Raw genomic sequence first — 20,255 nt, 5'->3', positions numbered from 1 at the left:
TGTCTTGATAATTAAGGATTACAGATACTATCTTCTAGATCTTATCGCCTTACAGACCCAGGCTGAAAAATGTCTTTTGTCCCCAAAGGTAACTCCAATACTAGAAGACAACATTTATAAAATGAGGTACAATGCACTTTACTGAATTCATGATGTCTTCGAGAGTTGCTAGTATCCTATATCATTATTTGTCCCATAGGCCAACTATACTCATGAAGACATTTTACCAATTAACGGACTTGAAAAAATTGTCTTGACCATGAAACCATTTTAATTCATTATGCAAAAAATTCATAAGTTTATCAGCCACCATATTCTTTTATCCTGTTCTAATGTCTTAGACATTATCTATTATTACATTAGTTGTATATATAAATCTTGCTCTTTTTTTATCTCCACTTGATTATTACACCTATATTTTTTGAGGGGAGAAATATACTCTACAACAATATAACTGGGTTTCATCTTATCTTAGTACTATGAATTACTTTGGGCAAGAAAAAATAAAACAATTAAATAATATCCCATAGAAGGGTAATATCTGAGCACAATAGTTTTAGTTTCTAGGCTTGTTGTAATGCTGGATTGTCATCTATTCAGCCAAATTTGCCATTCTTCATTGTTAGAGTTATGGACTGATGACTGAATGAATCGAATTCAGTCAAGAATCATCCCTCACAGATGTAAGATTGCTCATGAAGAAAATGATAAACCAGATGATGAGGATAATGGAATTATGGATGAATATTTAATAAATAAAATAAAATATCAAAGGAACTTCATAGATGGAAATGATGGGAATGATGCAGATTGACCATGCAAATGATGTCCATAAATGACAGGGACGAGGTTCGACTATGGCTCATACAACTAGGATTGGACATTTAGGACTAAGGATCAGTCAGAAAGGACCGAACTGGATCTGTAGGTCCATATTAGGGTGGACTAGTTGGTTCGTCATGTTTAGGTTCAAGGGTTAATTGCACATAAACTGGAAGTAAATGATTGATAAGCCAAAAATAGGGGTAGAAATTATGCAGTTTTTAGCCCTTGTCGTTGTAAATTTTGGCTTATGCAATAAAATTTATAAAGACTCTACTTAAAGTGTACAGTGATAAGTACGAGTGTCGTCCAAGGGAAGCTAGTAAGGAATTCAATTTGATGGTTTTCTTGGTAGTTTAACCCTAATTAGAGTGAATTTGATCTTCAATGAGGATCATTCACCCTAATTAGAAGAGAAATTTAGAAAGGGGGGTAGAAGAAATGAGATGAAAAGAAGAAATGGGGAGCTCTAAATTGGCTTCTTTGATCCAAATAAAATGGTCAAAGAAGTCAATTAGAGAGGTTGGAAGAAATTTTTGATTTGAGTTTGGTTGGTTTTGTGAGTTTGCTGATTCAGAAATGAAATGGGGGAACTTTAATCTCCTAAAAATTAAATCTAATTTTTTAAGAATTTTTCTTTGGGAATGCAGTTGAATGCCTAGTTAAATTCCTCACTTTCTCCTCTCAATCCTAATCAGGGCTTGTACATGCCGCTCAAGCCAAGCGATTTAGAAGTTCAGATCAGAGTCAAGAAGAAGGAACAAACAACTTAACTAATTTCATTCAAAATGCATCAAAATTCAAATACAATGAAGGGAAAAAGTACCAAACAGGTTGATCCAGGCTGGGGCTCCTCTCTGTCTTGCAGCTGTGATAGAGAACCATCAAGAATGATCCCCCCTTCTCGAAATTTGGCTTTTATACCAAGGTAAAATGGAAAATATGACCCTTTTACCCCTAATTAGTAATTCACTAATATCTATCAATGTAGGCTTGATCTCACTGATCCAACCATACAGATAGAAAGAGGGGATCATTACGAGAAATCCATAAAAAAATCGTCTCAATCGAAGTTCTGGATCAAAAGTTATGAATAAATGAATTTAAACCGAGATTAACCATTGGAGTTAAATCATTTATTCATATTATATTTTTTTCCCCCGATCGCTGACGCGTCGTCCGCTTATTGGACGACGACTCTTCAACTCCTCCAGGCGGGCGCATCCTCATTGCGCCACGTAACCCCCTGCGAAAATAAGAAAAAAAAGAAAACTCGAACGACGCGTTTTGCATACGTTCCGATACGCACGTCCATGTGCGTTTCTTCACTGATCTCCCCTTCAGTAGTTTGCCACGTCACCGCCCGTGCATGCGCTTCGCATGCGTCGCACGGGCGGTCATCTTACTGCAACTGGCCTCTATCACTGGTCGCCGTCAGATTTTCATCTGACGGTCGTGATGAGGCCACGTAGTCGCTCCAAGAAATCGGCCTGCAATTTTCATGTAAGTTCTTTACAAAATAAATATTTGTTATCCGACGCCGCCCAGAAATAATTATAGATATACCCCTTTGCGCATTCTCTCTCCTCCGCTTTTCTTCTAAAATATTAAAACAATAAATAAGTAATTGCAATAAAACCCTGGAGAATTTTAAATTAGATCTTTACGCCTGTAGTGGCGACCGAGAGCTGTTTTCAGGGTCTTTTTGCAACGAAAGTTTGCAAAACGGCCCTTCAATGTTCAAAAATTATAAAAATACTTTTTCTTTTCTTATAAATATACCTTTTTTCCTTGAAATAAATACATTTCCTCTTCAAATAATCTCAGAAAAATCCTAAAAATTCGTAAAAAATTCTAGAAAATTCTAGAAAATTCACTAATTCATCCCCATGCTGATAAATGTCTAAATTAAATATTAAATTTGCCATTTTCATTCAAAAATGGTTATTTCGAGCTTCAATAATTCCTTTAAAATTCATAAAATTAACAGAAAATTAGGGGAAAATCATAAATCACTTGAAAACACTATTTTCATGTAAATATGTGATAACAACCCCATTTTAAGCTCTTTAAATGCATAAAATTGTGGTAATAACATGAAATAAAGACAGAAATTAGGGTGTTATCAATGATAAATAAATATTAATATTTTTACAAAATTCTCAAAGAGGTTTTTATTGATGGAAATATATGTTTCTGATAAGCCAATCGCACCATCCATATTTCGTTCATTAATAAATTTTACTCATTATAGTGTGCATGATGCTTATGATGAAGGCCATGAACATATGATCGAACTTAGCGACTTATGATCAAATCGTAATACAGAGATTACTAGTCTTTAAGCATTTGTTCTTAAATATTCAAAGGATACTTGAGAAGGACATCACAGTATCTGGATAGAATAACACTATCTAGCCTCATTCATATGATGAGTATGGTCATTCCCATAGCCATTAGTGCAGAGACACTACAGATAGATAGTCAGTGCTCTTCAGCAAAAGGACTTCATTAAATTTATCTGTACAAATCCCTGAATGATATTATACCAAATTGTCAATCTGGTTGATTCACATCATGGTTGTGTAAGTAGTCCTTAGACTTGAGACACCAACGATGTTTTGTAGATGGACGGTTTATTTTTTACTATGGCCAAAAAGTTCCTAATCATGGGATTCTAAACAGTCTCAGTTCGGGAGCATCAAGAAGTTCACGAAGATGATTGATTTGTCAAGATGGGATTGCCCCACCCTTAGAATAAGAGCAACTCGAGAAGAATAAGCAATGAAGTCCTTGGCCAATGTAGTGAAATATCAGAGAAGAGTTCTCCGATGATTTTCAAATGCATCATACTAACTGCGATGACCAATTAGAGTTTGACAATTGACCATATCCTAAGTCATCCTACGAGCGTCACGTGGATGAGAGACTAAATGTAGTGAAATATTGGTGACGAACATGTTCTAAGAGTGATTCAATATAGACTTATTTGTATCTTCTAAAGGACGAGGTGTAGCTTAGCACCCCATGGTATGGAAACTCAACCAATTGATGACGAGTCATTACGAGAACTCGTAGTTAGTCGACATTCAATGAATTGAATGTTTATTTAAGGATAAATATATTCTGAATCATAACATTATTTTCTTTTAGGATAAAATGTTTGAAAAATAATTTAAAAATCTAATTGAATCACAAAAATTAGAATATCAATCTAAAAAAAAGTTCGATCATGTAAAATTATATCCATTTTAATGCATAACAAGTGTAGCTTTCCCATATTTAACTACATAATTTAGGTGTAATCACTGAGGTTAACAGATCACTTATACAATAGTGACATAAATCAAGTTGATTAACTTTTAGGTATTATACCATTTAGAGATTTATTTACTTGATTTCTAATAGTCCTTGGGTAAGCCTTTTGCATGTCGTCCCTAAGAAATGAGGAATCATTATAACCAGAATTGACACAGGGAAGAAAATCAAACTAGACTGAGAGCTAGTTGGAGGATATGCGTCAATTATGGAAACCTCAATGAAGTTACAAAAAAGATCACTATCTGCTGCTTTTCCTTGATCAAATTTTGGATAAATTAGCACGGCAAAACCATTTTTGTTTTCTAGATGAAGATTCAGGATATAATTAGATATAAATACACCCTGAAGATGAATAAAATACTACTTTTACTTTCCCATCTAGAACTTTTGAATTTAGAAGAATGTCATTTTTACTATGTAATACACCTGGTAAATTTCAAAGATGCATGACTGCCTTGTTTTTAGAACTAGTTGGAGATTTTCTAAAAATTTTCATGGATGATTTTTCTGTATTTGGTTAAAATTTTGGTGTACGCTTGGCTAATTTATAAAGGGTTTTGCTAATATGCGTGACAAGATGGCAAGCGCTTAGTTGGGAAAAGTCCCACTACATGGTCAAAAAGGGAATGCAACTAGGACGCATGGTCTATATTTGTGGGTTTGAGGTGGATAAAGCCAAAGTGGAGGTGATCTAGAACCTTTCACTCCCCACCAACACTAAGGAACTTAGGGGCTTCATTGGTTACACAGGCCTCTACAGGTGGTTCATTAAAGATTTTGTTAAATTTTCTTAACCATTTACTAACTTAATTGGCCAAAGATATGAATTTTGAAATTATCAATGCAAGAAAACACACTTTTTAGAGATAAAGGAGGCTTTGGTGAAAGCACAAGTTCTACAAACTCCAGGCTGGAATCACCCTTTTGAACTAATGTGCAACGATTTTGATTTTGCCATAGGGGCAATGCTTGATCAATGGACTGAAAAGAAGCCAATGGTCACCTACTATGCTAGCACGACCTAAGGAGATGCTCAGGTACACTACACTACAACTGAGAAGGAATTGCTAGCTATTGCGTTTGCATTAGATAAATTTAGATCATATTTATTGGGTCGTAAGATAGGTATATTTTCTGATCATACAGATAATAATGAAAACATCTTCTAATAATCCTTAGGGTTCCCTGATAAAGCCGTCGGCTGGTTCTAATTCCCCAAATTTGAATTTATCATATAATGCTTTCGTCAAAATATAGGCACTAGCTCTTGAATCAATTAATGACTTTGAAAAACAAATTCATCCTAAATCACACTTGAAGATTTAGCTCTTGGATCCCTACATTTTCTTGAAGATTCTATAAAATAGAAATTACATTTTTCAGATTTTGAATTCTTGTGTGTTTTCGACTATGTGTGCACATATTTTTCACAAAATTTGTACACGACAGAATATGTTGTATTGATTCAGCCAATGAAATACTAAAAGTTACTTGATTGAAAATTTGGAGAATAATTTATCATGAGGAATTGCTTTAACTTTATAATTTTTCAAAAAATCAGGAAAAGAAATAGGTGGAGAATAAGCCTTTGGATTTGGTTCTATCTTAGAAAATCATCTGTTTCTTCCTGAGGTACTTATGTTTCTTCTCTTTGAACTTCAGAAATATCAGTAATTTTTTTTCCATTTCTCAATTTTGAAATTGCATGCAATTTACTCATATGGTTCCCTTATACCGAGGGATTTTGATATGCATTTCATAGCATGTTATTCCTGGGGTATCCACTATCTGTAGGATTCGACGAATTTTGAACTATAGTTCTATCCACCTTGGACCTATCGAATAGCCATAACTTATTCACGCAATGGAAAATCTACTTCTACATGATTATCTCTCGAGCAATTATGGCAAAGTGAATGTCTATTTGAGAAAGATGAGAATAATCAGATAATTTTAAACTATCAATCCGTGAATCAGGAAATTTTTTTACTAGTTGTGAAATTCATATATCAGGCTCAATATCCCACCTCTCTTAGAACTTGCATGTCTCTCATTATGATTAAGAGAAGCATAATAAGCATCATTTTTCTGCTAATGTTTCAAAAATTCCTAGTGCTTCATCTAAATATTTATGCATAAATTCACCTCCATTTTTGAATCAATCATCTTTATCTCTGATTCCTTAATCATTCATAAAGTTTTAAACAATTTCCCAATATTTTTTTCATGGTGTGTACATTTTTTTCCAATGCTTCACCTAGGGATTCATCGGCCCTTGACAAAATTCTCTTATTGCTCCTTTATAAAAATTTGTTTTTCCAACATAAATTATTTCCATTTCCTTCCATGAATAAAAATTCACAGATAGGGATGTAAATGAAATTATAGCTTTATCTGTAAGATAGAAGGGAAATAATCACATTTTTATAACTTTACTTGTAACATTATGAAAGTGAAATGTTTGAGTAATCAAAGTACATTCTTCCAATTTTTGGTATGGCTCTTCCTAAGATAAACCATGAAATTTAGGGAGAGAGTGAATCATATGATGATCAATATTGAAATTTGAGCCCTCATCTATGGGAGCATTAATCTTAGTAAGTGACTCAGATCCTATTGGATCAGAATATTTTTTTAATCTTCGTCTTCCATTTACTTAATTTTTGTTTATAATAACATATTTAGGATATTGTCTCTATTATTCTAAGCCTCCCCTCTTTCTCCTTCACTTTCATCTTCATTTTGTGTTAGTGATCATCTACCATTCATGATGAGATATGTACTAGAAAACGTAAAGATTAAGGAGTACTGGAGATGACAATTTTACCTAATTGTGGAGCTGATTGAACTTCTCTAATCAAGATTATTAGTTGAAAGAAAATTTCCAAATAAAGAAATAAAACCCTCAATGGCTACCGTTCCCTCACAATGGCACTAATTGATTGTCTCACGATAAGGATTTTAATTTGTCGTTGGTATATCAGATTATTCAATAAAAATATAAACATGTACTTACATAGTAATTTTATCTAGTGATGAGTACGTACCATGTCCATATCAAATGATGATCAAGGATTTCATATTCTTAATATGGTGGTTATCAAGAGGGATAATTCATTAAATGAAATGAAGGCACAACGAAATATAAGTGGAAGTATAGAGATAAGTAAGATAATTGATTAGACAGGTCAGAAGAATATTTAAGGTAGTATAGCTAACTAGATAGATAGATTAATTAATTTTGTTTTATTTTGGAAAAGCTTAAGTAAAAGGGATAGTAATTAGAAGGGAGAGAGAGATTGGTGTGTATATAGATACATCTAGATATATACATATCTATAAAAATCTAGATGTTTTTGGGTTTAAGGGGAAGATGTTATATCAAGTTTAGAAAAGAACTGAGGAATTACTCAAGTCATAGAGAGAAAGAAGGAAAGAATAGAGAGGCTGAGAATACTTAGTAGATAGATCTTAAGGTGTTTTTGACAATCTTTATATTTATAGTATGTTAGATAGATAGTAATAAAGTTCAGATAAGGATTATATTTCAGAAATATATTTTTAAGGGAATTTTCTAATAGTGGACATTGGAAGTAATGCAAGTATATCTGTCGACACCTAGCAGGTGTTCGACAGAATGCCTCTAGGAGGCTGAAAACAGAAGTGAGTTCAATATATATATTTATAAGGCAGAATCCATACGGACTTAACTAAATTTGTTGATATCTTCGAAGGCATATTACATACTCGATGAAATGCCAAAAAGAAAATGATTCACAAAACCTAATGAAATCAATCTTCTCTTCTTTTCAAACGGAAAATAATCAACTCAATAATGTGCATCAAATGATTTTCTACCAGATCGAGAAGAGCTCCAACCTGATTAGCCCTGATTTGACGAGCAAGGGTGGTGGCACCAGTCACCGCCGCCTGACCTCAACCTCAATGTATAATCATCCTGGTTCTTCTCCTTCGTGCTGGCATGAATGCTTGTCTATCCTCACTCTCTCTAGCACCATACTGAATGGTTGTAGTCATTAGAGCAGTGTCAATCTCCCCTTATACTAGCTCCGCTGCTTGAAGGGTCCTTTGCAAGTGCCTCTTTTTTGGATCGGAGGATGGTGTTAGAGTAGTCCAAATCTTCCTTGGAGAGAAGTTCTCTTGACTCCTTAAGGGATAAGGCTAGATCCAATGGCTCTCTTGGGGCTGCTGGATCAGCATGTGATCCCATCGTTGACAGCCTCCATTGGTTGGCTGATGAGGACAACGGCTGGGGGCAGAGAAAGATGATATTGCCCCCAGCCATTTCATCTCCCCTTAAACTAGTTTGACGATTGCAATTAAATTGCAATCGTGGATCCATTCTTAAGAGGTGCACCATTTTTGCTGTGTCAGCTACCCCATCGATTGTCTCATTAGCCTGCCCAGTCCGCGTATGCATATGTGTTTCGCTTGTAGATGGGTACCCCTCATCCTCATTAGCTATCAGAGCTTATCAGAATCCTGGAAAAGAAATAAGAAAATTATACATAAATCTAACCATTCTATGTTCATTAAGAAAATCAGACATTTAAGATCATATGTTTCTACTAAAAAATTGTCCAAAATGACATGGGCTTTGGGTCGGGTCGGGTCCGCTCAAAGCCCGATCATAGTCTCCATTTTTATTTCTTAAGATTGCGGCTTGTTGGGCCACAATCACTTTTATTTCTTATGAGCCCGACTTGGTGAGGATCGGCTTCTTCTTTAGCTGGCCACTTAGAAACTATTTTTTTCTTTATTTTTTATTTATTCAATCCATTTAAAGTTTAAAGACATACTAGTTTCAAAATATTTTCTAAATTAGTTAAGAAAATATGGCCTTCAAACACTAGATAGAATTTTAATCAGGAGAAATTATCATGTTAAAGACTTTCAAGGATTAATGCACGGAGAGACTTTTTTTGTAAAATAAAGATTTTTTATCAATAAAATGATGGATATAACTGCTCTAAACGTGTATATATTTAGTAATGAAATTCCCTTCATTAGTCTTGTAGCCATTAGTGTGGAGACACTAAACATTGATAATGCGTGCTGTTTAGTGGAAAGAGTTCATTGAATTGATCCATATAAATTCCTTAATGGTATAAAACCAAACTGTTACTCAGGTTGATTCGGATCATGGTTGTGTAAGTAGTCCTTGGACTTGAGATACAAAAGATGTGTTGTGGACAAACATTCATACTTTGACTATGACTTACGAGTTTCTAATCATGATATTCTAAACAGTCTTATTTTAGTTGTGTCAAGAAGTTCACAAAGATGATTGAGTGGTCAAGATGGGATCGTCTGCCCTCAACATAAGAGACTACGACTCAAGTAAGATGATACAATCAAGTTCAGGGAGATGGCAATGAAATATCAGAGAATACTTCTATGGTGATTTTCAAACACATGTTTACTTACTCGGATGACATGTTAGGGTGATTTTCAAACAAACCCTAAGTTTTCCTAGGATTATCAAGTGGATGAGGGACTATACATATATGCTAACCAATGATAGATAGGTTCTATGAGCAAGTTGATACATATTCATTTGTATCTTCTAGAGCACGTGGTGTACCTTGGCCCCCCACAGGGGTAGAAACTCAACCTATCGATTGGATTACATTGTTTCATCATTAATTAATCTATATGATGATATAGTTAATCAATTTATGGTGGCAATAAAGGTTTTTGAGAAACTAGAGTCGTTAACTAGACTGATTCATGGGCCAAGAAGGTCACATACAAATAATTTTTGGACTTCACTAAATATTTTTAAAGTTGAGGGGTTATTGTAAAAAATACTCACTTAGTATAAATAAGGGAACACTATGAACAAAATTCTCTCGGGATAGAATTTGTGAGGGCTCTTTCCCTCCTCCCTTCTCCTCTTTGTGCCTATTGATTCCCGATCCAATTGTGAGTGTATAATGACAATGATGAAGGGTGAAGGGAGCTTGTCAAGGTGAAGGAGGAGATCCGACATGCCAAGGATTGTGCGGATATGTTGAGAGGCTATACACATGAGCAACACAATACATCTCACTTGAGAATCCAATAAATCCAAAAAATCATTTGTGTGTGACCTTCTTGGCCCTAAAAATTTGGACCATTTCTCAATTAGTGCATGTCATCCTTGTGCAGGGGCCATGCTAATCTTCTCTGTATCGTCCCAATTTTATCAGATGTCCTCGAGGATCCAATAAATCACCAATGTGATTTGTGCCAAGGTGATTCCGTTCATATTTTCTATTGATGTTGTTACTTTTCCATTTAATTATTCCTGTGTGTATCAATTAAAGTTTTCATCCATATCAATGCCCTATAAACCAATAATAGGTGGAGCTGATGAATGAAAATTTTTCTAGCTAAAGGAGAGGAAGGTTGATGTTTAGGAAGGTAGTGCTAGTGAGGTGATCACTAGACCAAAGATAGAGAGATAATCCCCTTTCCATGAGGAAATTGGAATCATGCCAAGTAATCAACATTATTCACATTCAATATCACCATTTCATTGAAATGTGTGAGAACAAGTGGTTTGATGAATGATGTTGAGAGAAACACAAAATCATTTGCATTGTTAGTTTAAAATATTTAATGGATGGTAGTGTTTTGAGTCAAAATATCTTGGAGAAGCTAATGAATAAAGGACATGACATTGGTGAGATCATTAAGAAGACAAACCCATGAAACATGAGAAAAATTATCAACAAAGACACTATAGAACTAAGAACCAAGTGCATGCGTAGTACGGGGTTCCCTACACATTATATTGGCCAAGATAAAAAAGGTTTTAGGTTATGGATGAACCCTAGTCTATTGTATGAAGAGTGATGGTGTTTCCCTAGCTGACAAGACTCAAATTCAAAGGGGTTATAAATTTTAATGATGGCCAAATTACCCATACTACGATGCAATTAAAGGGAGCTTTTTGACTGAGACATGAGGCAAAAAGCCTAGTAGGTAGTAAGTGTTGAACCAGCCTGTAGATGACAAATCTAGCCTTGCATCCTAAACAGATCAATCTTCCCAATTTACAATCCTTGAAATGTCCAGTGAGAAGGAAATAAGGTGTTGAAACAGAACAAGGTTTGGGTAATGGCAATGATGGATACAAGAGTAAGATAGAAATTTGGAGTGTAGACTATGTTGGATAAATGAATAGAGGATCTTGGGTTTTTCATGAATTTTCCTATCAAAAGCCATACACGACCATCTATGACAGATATAAATCAGTTTTATGTAAACTAGAAAATTGATAAGTAAGAACTACATGTGGGCTGATGCTCGCATGTCAATAAATTTCATTGAATTTGGGAATTCAATGAAATAAATTTGAGGATTTTAATAGAACTTTATAATCAAAGATACTGGATAATTTTAAATAAATATCTTTGCTGCTAGGGGAACATTGACTAATGATTGACGTTGGTGGTGTGAATAGAGAGAGAGGGGATGATTTTGAGCATCATGAGTTGTGGCTGAGGTGACTGCAGTTATACACTGACAAATGACGGAGGATGGGGGTGAGTGTTGACGGGTTTACCATTGTCTATGGAGATGGAGATGGGGGCATATAAAATTTAATGACAGGTAGAGTTGTAGGTAGTGTATGTGATGATGAAACCCTAGACTATTACTGCTGATATCCCTAGAAAAAATATTAAGGCATAAGTTACACAAAAAGATGAAGATCACACTAACTATGTTGTTACATGCCCCATTGTTGAGGTCGTTATTTCTCTTCATGAGTCTTGATCTAAATGTCATTCCTTCAATACTTAACTCTTGAAATGCTAGGGCAGACACATATGAGATTTTGAATGAGCAAACCACCCTGTTAACTCTAATTAGAATAAAATCCGAGGGTATATTTATCAAGAGAACGGGAGAGTCTGTTTATAGATTGGAGATGCTGGATAGATAGAGGAGGTAAAGATAAAATACCCACAAGTTTTCAGCTAAAACATCCTTATGGATTGTTAGATATCATGTGAACAAATTTTAGGAAGGCATAAAAAATTGAAAAACAGTATTCAAATATATTCATTATTTTATTTTCTAATGTATAATTTATTTTATTTATGAATTTACTGACAGAAAATTTTGATAAGTGCCAAAAATTTGGAAAAATCAGAATATCATTATAAAGGTGTAATAAATATATACATATACATTTATGACCATTAAAATAAAAATATATACATAAAAATGCATGTAAGTGCTACTAAATCTGCATGTGATTTGTGATTATCAATCATAGTAAGGAGAGTCTTTGTAAAGTTGATTGGGGTGAAGTTGGAAAAATTGTGTAGTCTCCTGAAGTTTTGCCAGCATCAATGCAACTAGCTCCCAATCTGCTGCATTGTTCACACGAAGGGCAGTAGCCTCTATTGCATCTCCACCTCCTACCATGGCCATCACATCCTCAATCATAATCTCAACTATATCCTGTCCCCCTCCCTTGGTTTAAAGTAGCGAGAATAGCTGTAAAATCAAAAGGTGGGAGAGTATAAAGTATCATAGCTCCAATTGGGACTTATGGGCCCTAGAGAAGGTCTTTCCAAGTGCAGGTGATGGATATTATGTGGCTATCAAGCCAATCACACTTTGATATAATTTTAGGATCATTCAATTAAATACTTGTTCATTATTTATTATTGTGTGATGTATATAATGAAGTCCTAAAATAAGTGTTATGACTTAATGAATTAGAATGAGATCATAATACATTCATCACTAGTTTCTAAAATAAATATTTATTCATTATTTATTCTTGTGTGATGTATATAATGAAGTCCTAAAATAAGTGTTATGGCTTAATGAATTATGATGAGATCATAATACATTCATCACTAGTTTCTAAACATGTATTCTAAATATATTTATTTGATGAATATTCAAGATGGACATTAAACGATCTTAAAAGAGTAACATAATTTATTACTCATTATAGGATAAGTATGGCCGATCCAATTGTAACTAGCGTGCATATCTAAATGCCATATGTTGGGTTTTCTTTAGAGAAAGAGTTCAATAACTTTATTCCTCCAAATACGTACATGGTATTAAGCCTAAATCTATTTAATGTAGAAGATTCATGTCATCGTCCTATAAGTTGTCCAATGATATGGGACCAATACATCTTTTGTATGGACGATTACATTTTCTCTATGATTTATGAATTACTAGTCCCAGGTTTTAAATAAGTCTTAGCTAGGATATATTAAGAAGAACAAAAATGTCATTAAGTTATCTTTAGGGTTTGACATTTTGGACCGGGGAACAGTCGGACCGGACCGAATCGGGACCGCCGGTCCACCATTTTAGGGTGGCCCGGCTGTTCGGGCCATATCCCATCCGCTGGTCAAACCGGACCGGGACCGGATTAAAATAAATAAATAAAAAATCCCTGCTTCTCCCTCCACCGATCGTGTTGCCCTGCCTGGTCGCGTCCCCCCTCTCTCTCCCTTGCTTTTTCTCTCCCTCCATCCCTCGCTTTCTTTCTCTCTCTCTCTCCCATTCTCTCTCTCTCCCGCTCTCTCTCTCTCTCTCTCTCTCTCTCGCATTCTCTCTCTCACACACTCTCGCTCTCCCGTTCTCTCTCGCACGCTCACTCTCTCTCTCTCTCTCTCTCCCCCTCTCTCTCTCTCACCCTCTCTCTCTCCCGCTCTCTCTCTCTCTCTCTCTCTCTCTCTCTCTCTCTCTTCTGTTCTCTCTCTCTCTCACACACACCCTCTCTCCCGTTCTCTCTCTCTCTCTCTCTCCTGTTCTCTCTCTCTCACGCTCTCTCTCTCTCTCTCTCTCTCTCTCTCTCCCTCTCTCTCTCTCCCATTCTCTCTCTCTCTCTCTCTCTCTCTTTCTCCCATTCTCTCTCTCTCTCTCTCTCTCTTTCTCTCCGGTTTCTCTTCTCTCTCCCGTTCCCTCTCGCGCGCGCTCTCTCTCTCTCACGTTCTCTTTCTCCCAGTCTTTGAGTCCCTCTTTCTTGCTCTCAATCTTGAGAATTTTTAGTTGAACCTTGTTTTTTTCTCTTCTCCAACCTGTCAAGTTTGTTTTGTTGTATTTCAAGCTATGTTAGGTTTCTCCACTCTACACTCTACTCTGTCAAGTTTTCTTCATTTCTTTTAGGCTTCTTCTCTTTCTATTTTATTCTTCTTTTCATCATCTGTTCTTCTTTTGCTTTCTTTTCTCCTCGTTTTTATTATTCTTGTCTTCTTATTTTATTCTGCTTTCTTCTTCTTTCCATCTTCTTTTCTTCTAATTTTATTCTTCTCCTTTTCAAGTTTTCTTTTATTTTTTCTTCTTTGTTACCTTTTTCCTACTATTTCCTCCTTCCTCTTTTTCCTGATTTTCTTATTTCTAATCATGTTTCTTTACCTTCTTTCTTTTGATCTTCCTTTGTTCTTCTTTAATTCTTCTTTTATTGTTCAATTATTCTTCTTTCAACCTTCTTTTCTTCTTCTATTTTCATTTTGTTCTTCTTTTCATTTTTCAAGATGGGCTTCATAAGTGACTTTGAAACAAACTTTCCCTTTGATGAGAAGTCCATACTATTTTTTTATCCGGACTTTTTTGTTCTTCAACTTTGACTAGTCAAAATGACTGGACGGGAACCGGACGAGATCGGACCGGAACCAGACCGATCCTTAGGTAAGGTTTAGTTCGTTGCTAAAAGTACGGACCGGACCGGGACCATCAAACCCTAGTTATCATATGGGATCATCCACATTCAGTATATCAGGATATTGACTTGAGGCTGATGCATTAAAACGATGGAAAAGGTAATGGCTAAATTGGAGAATGATTCTCCAATGATCCCCATTACACATAAGTCCTTCAAAAATTGATGGATTAAGGTCTGATGTTTAACCATACCCCAAGTCATTTGGAAGTCTCACACTGATGAAGGATTATACATATGTGGAACTCATCAGTAGCAAAGGTTATATGAGACAATTCAGTCACTACTTTGTATCTTCGAGGGGATGGGGTGTAGTTTGGAACCCATGTGCTATAAACTAAACTTTGAATTAGGTAAAATTGGTCCTTAGTTAATTAATCTATATGCGTATATTTTTAATTAATAAGGTTGGATAAAACATGTTATGGGGACACTACGCTACAACATGGACCTTAAGGGTCACATTCATAATATCTATGGGCATTTGTGAATATACTTAAGTTATAAAGACTTCTATGAAAATTTCCAAGTAGAAATAAGGGGCCACTAATTTTCTAGGTGCCCTTACCAGCCAGACATGGGTGGTATCTTTTCTTCACTTATCTAATGAGTGAGATTTGATGGTGAGAAGATCCACTAGATCTTCAGGGAGAGTGGAAGAAGTTGAAGAAGAGATCCAGCATCACACTGATCAAAGAGATACATCAAGGGGCCATAATAATCAATGTCTAGAAGAGATTCTCCCAAGGAGCAAGACAAGAGTGGAAAAATTTCCACACATGGTGATAGGATCATGAGTGAAGTTAGAGTTCAATCATGATTTATTTGCATTTTTTCCACTTCATCTACATGTTTTAATAATCAATCATGGCCAACACTATCCAACATTTGTCAGTGTCATCTCACTCAGGATGGGCATCTTAATTTCTAAAGTGAGAGAGCAATCTTATTCAACAAGGAAGATGGGTGCATCAATCTCCTCTTGTTGGAACATTGTATTTCAAGATCCAGTGTGTAGTATTGGTAAAACTAAAGCTCAATGAGGAGACCTTAGAGAATATGATAAAATCCCAAAATGCTAGACATGTCTTTTTTGTGTTTGAAGATATTTACGTGCTTTTAAACTATACAAGACATGTTGAAATGATATCCAAACATGTGAACCCATGCATTCGAAATAAACGTGGACAAAGAAATCAAAAACATTGATCCACCAATAGATGGAACACTTTCTTCAACATCTAGGCCATGACAGTCTGGTCTTGAGCCAGCCACACCTCCATAGACATGTTTTCCAGTGATGATAGTGGATGATAAAGGAAGGATACCCAGCTATGAATATGGAGAAACAAACATCTAAATCTTACCAACCAGGTACCACAATTTCAGCCATAGATGGCTACTCACATGCTCTAAAGGTAGTTGACAAACACATTTGTCACTGGATAATGAGATAGAGAGACTGAGCATATTCCTGGCTGTACTATCATGAAAGGGTAACTAGATGCCAAGACATTCTCAACATCCTCATGGGCCATGAGGGTGGTGTTTCCATGTACCCTTTGATGGCGCACACCACCTCGAACCGTCGTCGACCGCAGCCTGCCACCATCGTCGACCGCCAGATGAAAGCATGCTTGTTATCACATTTTAATTTTTGCCATCTTCTTAGTCGTATTTTGTGATTTTTGCACTCGTCATTTTGTTTTCATCGCATTGCGACGCGTCCCGTAAGTCCGTTATCGTCGTCATGGGGAGGGGCCCCTAGTCCTTTCCCCTTTTCTTTTTATTTTTTCATTTTTATTTTATTTTGTAATGGGGGAGCCCATTATATAAGGCCCCCCCCTAATGGACCCTATTCCCCTTTGTTGACCCATCTAGGGGCCCATTTGATCTCCCTTTTATAAGGGAAGAGGGGGGGGGGGGCGCCCTAAGACTCGGACAAGGAAGAAATCAATTTGAGGTTTTGTTTGTTCTTTCTAGTCTCACCCCCTCCATCGAGAGAAATCCAAAGAGGGGGAGGAGAGAAGACGGTGAGGCACCCCTAGGAGGAGGCAGCTGGAGTGAGCAAAGGGAATTCTGAAGACTTTCCCCCATGCCCTCTCCTCTTCTCAAGCTCCCCAGCAGCTCCGTCCACCGTGGAAGAAACAAGCAAACAGGTCCGCACTGTCCACGGCAACCGACCGCAAATTACCGATCTCTTTTCCTTCCCGCACTCGCTCGGTCAACGATTGTCTCTCGCCGCCTCTTCCCTGAATGCTGCACACCCAAAATCGTGACCACCGAGTGAGGCACTGAAGAGTCCAGAATCCAATCGAATTCTCGTGGGGCTGAAGGCCATGGCGAGAATCGAATCTTCACTCTCTCCACAGGCTGCTCGGAACCACGACCGGTTAGAAGAAAAAGAGAAGGAAATCGGTGGCGCCGCTCATGCCCATCCCAACAGGAATGCCCCACTGAATTCCTGTGATTCCCTAGAGGATCCGATCTGCTCGCCCTGGACCTTGACCCGACGCCGAGAGTCTCACCGTTGCCGAGATTTCCAGGCTAACTTGCAGGAAGTCCCCAGGGTCACCTTAGCCCTCAGTGAATTGCTTGGACACCTTGGTCCGTGGCTGGTTTACCTGGGGAGGAATTAGCCGTCGCCATCGCACGCTTTCGGACTGGGAATTATGGTCACATCGCAGATGGTCAACGGAGGCGTAACATGACGATCATTGAACGGGAACTGACTGGACGTGGCCGCGGATTCGTAGGCGTTCGGGTTGGTATCTGCCGGAAAATTTTTGCCACCCCTCGCACTTGCTATATGACCACTCGGGCCGCCTACCGTAGGTTAACCCGACTGGATTGGCAGAGTTGCTCGAGCCCATGACGCCGCCGTTGGTCGACCCACCGTCCTCTCTGTTGGGTTCTAGAGGCCTTGACATGGATGATTAAATGAAAATGACATGCAGAGGACTTTTGCAAAATTGAATGGCATTAACAAAAATATTGAAACAAAGTACCTTTGCACGGATCACATCTGTGATTTCTTCGATCCTGAAGCGAGACGAGTCGAGCTGCTCAAGTGTGCAGCCTCTAGACGTATCCACACGATCCTCAGCACGTCGAATCTCCTCCTTCTCATTGACGAGCCCTGTTCAATCTCTGTCGTCATCGTTACGTCATACTGATCACATCGGGGATGGAGAGGGGGTGTAGGGAGAAGGGAGAAGAAGGGGAAAGGCCCTGAACAATTCTGTCTTGGGTGAATTTTGTTCAGGGCCTTCCCTTATTTGTACTAAGTGGGTATTTTTCATAAAAACCCCAAAAAACTTAATTATATATTTTGGCGTCCAAAAGATCATTTGCATGTGACCCGCTAGGCCCATGTATCAGTCTAGTTAACGAGTCAAGTGACCCAATAACCTTTATTGGCCTTCCAAATTAATTAACTATATCATCATATAGATTGATTAACATTGGATTGATTTAACCCTATCGATAGGTTGAGTCTCCAACACGTGGGGTGCCAAGTTACACCTTGTACTCTAGAAGATACAAAGGAGTGTGTATCAACTCACTCATGGAAGATGTTCATCATCAGTTACCATGTATGTATAATCCCTCATCCACTTGACGCTCCTTGGATGGCTTAGGGTATGGTCAACTGTTAAACTCTAATCGATCATCCGAGTTAGTACTGATGCATTCGGAAATCATCGGAGAACTCTTCTCTGATATTTCACTACCGTGGCCAAGGACTTCATCGCATCATCTTCCTTGAGCGGTCACCTCTTATACTGAGGGTGGACGATTCCATCTTGACCACTCAATCATCTTCATGAACTTCTTGATGTATTCAAACTAAGACAATTTAGAATCTCATGATTAGAGACTCGTTGGCCATACCCAAAGTACAAGCGTCCGTTCACAAGATGTCTCCACACTAATGGCTACGGGAACGGCCATACTCATCATATGAGTGAGGCCAGATAGTGCTATCCTATCCGGATAGTTTGATGTCCTTCTCGCGTATCCTTCGAATAGGAATGTTTAGAACACATGCTTAAAGACTAGTAATCACCGTATTACGGTCTCATCATAATTCACTAAGTACGATCATGTATTCATGGACTTCATTATAAGCATCATACGAGCACCATTATGAATATGTTCAAGTAAAAAAATAAAATGAGATGTGGAATGTGTGATTGGCTTGCCGACCACATATATTTACACCACGAGTTTGCAGTACAGTTTCATCTTGACTCCACTGCACTCGGGCTAGGTAGGTGAGAGAGGTAATTGAGAGAAAATTATGATTCAATTGAGCGTCTTACTGGTACACACGAGTCCGTTTATTATGTGTGAGCACTACGGATTGATTTCGTTCAACCATAGACGTCTTTGTCGCTCTGACGAGATTTGAGAGGCTACCATCGCCGTCACTTGGTGACCCCGTCCAAGTTCGGAGCTCGGCGCCTCCCTTAAGTCAGAGCCTGTACGTACCACATGTAGGGCGCATTTCATCGTAGTTACATTGACCCCATTAGGGTTTTATCCGCTGGACAACGACACCGTCGACATTCGATACCACCATCTATTTTGGTACCTAGCCATCATACTCGGTGCCGACCGGACGACGTCCTCGACGACGTCCGTCATCACCCTTTCAATGGGAGAAAAAGGTGGTCAGGGGCATCGACACATGTCTCATTCACAACAAAGGATAAAAGTTTCTTGTATCATAGAGGGATCCCCATTATCAAATATTCACATCATATGTTACTGGAAAACCCCATATGTACCAAGGGCTTTGATACTATGAAGATAAACAAACAACACACAACAATAATTCAAAAATTATGTGAAGATTCTCTTACCCTTTTGTAGTGAGGAGTTGATAAACCCTAATTAAGGCATAAAATACACATTTTAAAGTCATTTTGGGATCATTTCATGTGTATTGCCTTCCTCTAGACAAGAATTTTAATCTCAAGCACTAAATGAAGCAATTGATAAAACAATGCACTTTCATGGAATTTTTATATATTTTATGAGTCCAAGCATTTGTAGTAGAAATGTGTTTAAAACATTATTAATTTTAATGAGACTAATGCTCCCTCTAGTATATAAATCTTTGATTTCTCAGTGATGAAATCAAAGTTGAAGAAAGAAATAAGAGAGAAAGATAGAAGGATAAATTATATATATAATAATGTAAAATAGTTTTCGGTGGGCAGCTAGGCTTAGTCAGTGTGCACCAGCGTCCAAGCTAGCCATAGGTGATCGAATGCAGGGTGCTCAAGCCCATCCATAGCCAGCAAGCGGTGGCGCCCGGCAAAAGCCCTGCCAATCCACCAAGGAGCCCACACAAAGGAGCCCACAACAGCTCGTGTATGCGCTCGAGAGGGGAGTC

At 37.4% G+C, this 20,255-nt stretch overlaps 1 non-coding gene across 1 annotated transcript; it reads right to left on the bottom strand.

Moving 5' to 3' along the window:
• Positions 1–10,268: 10,268 nt before the first annotated feature.
• Positions 10,269–10,369, bottom strand: LOC144714060 (U6 spliceosomal RNA). Its single transcript, XR_013584223.1, has one exon. It is a non-coding gene; the product is annotated as a U6 spliceosomal RNA (small nuclear RNA).
• Positions 10,370–20,255: the final 9,886 nt, after the last annotated feature.

This window comes from Wolffia australiana, chromosome 16, assembly GCF_029677425.1.
Source record: "Wolffia australiana isolate 7733 chromosome 16, ASM2967742v1".
Classification (NCBI taxonomy): domain Eukaryota; kingdom Viridiplantae; phylum Streptophyta; class Magnoliopsida; order Alismatales; family Araceae; genus Wolffia; species Wolffia australiana.
This window is presented reverse-complemented; position numbering and strand designations above follow the sequence as displayed.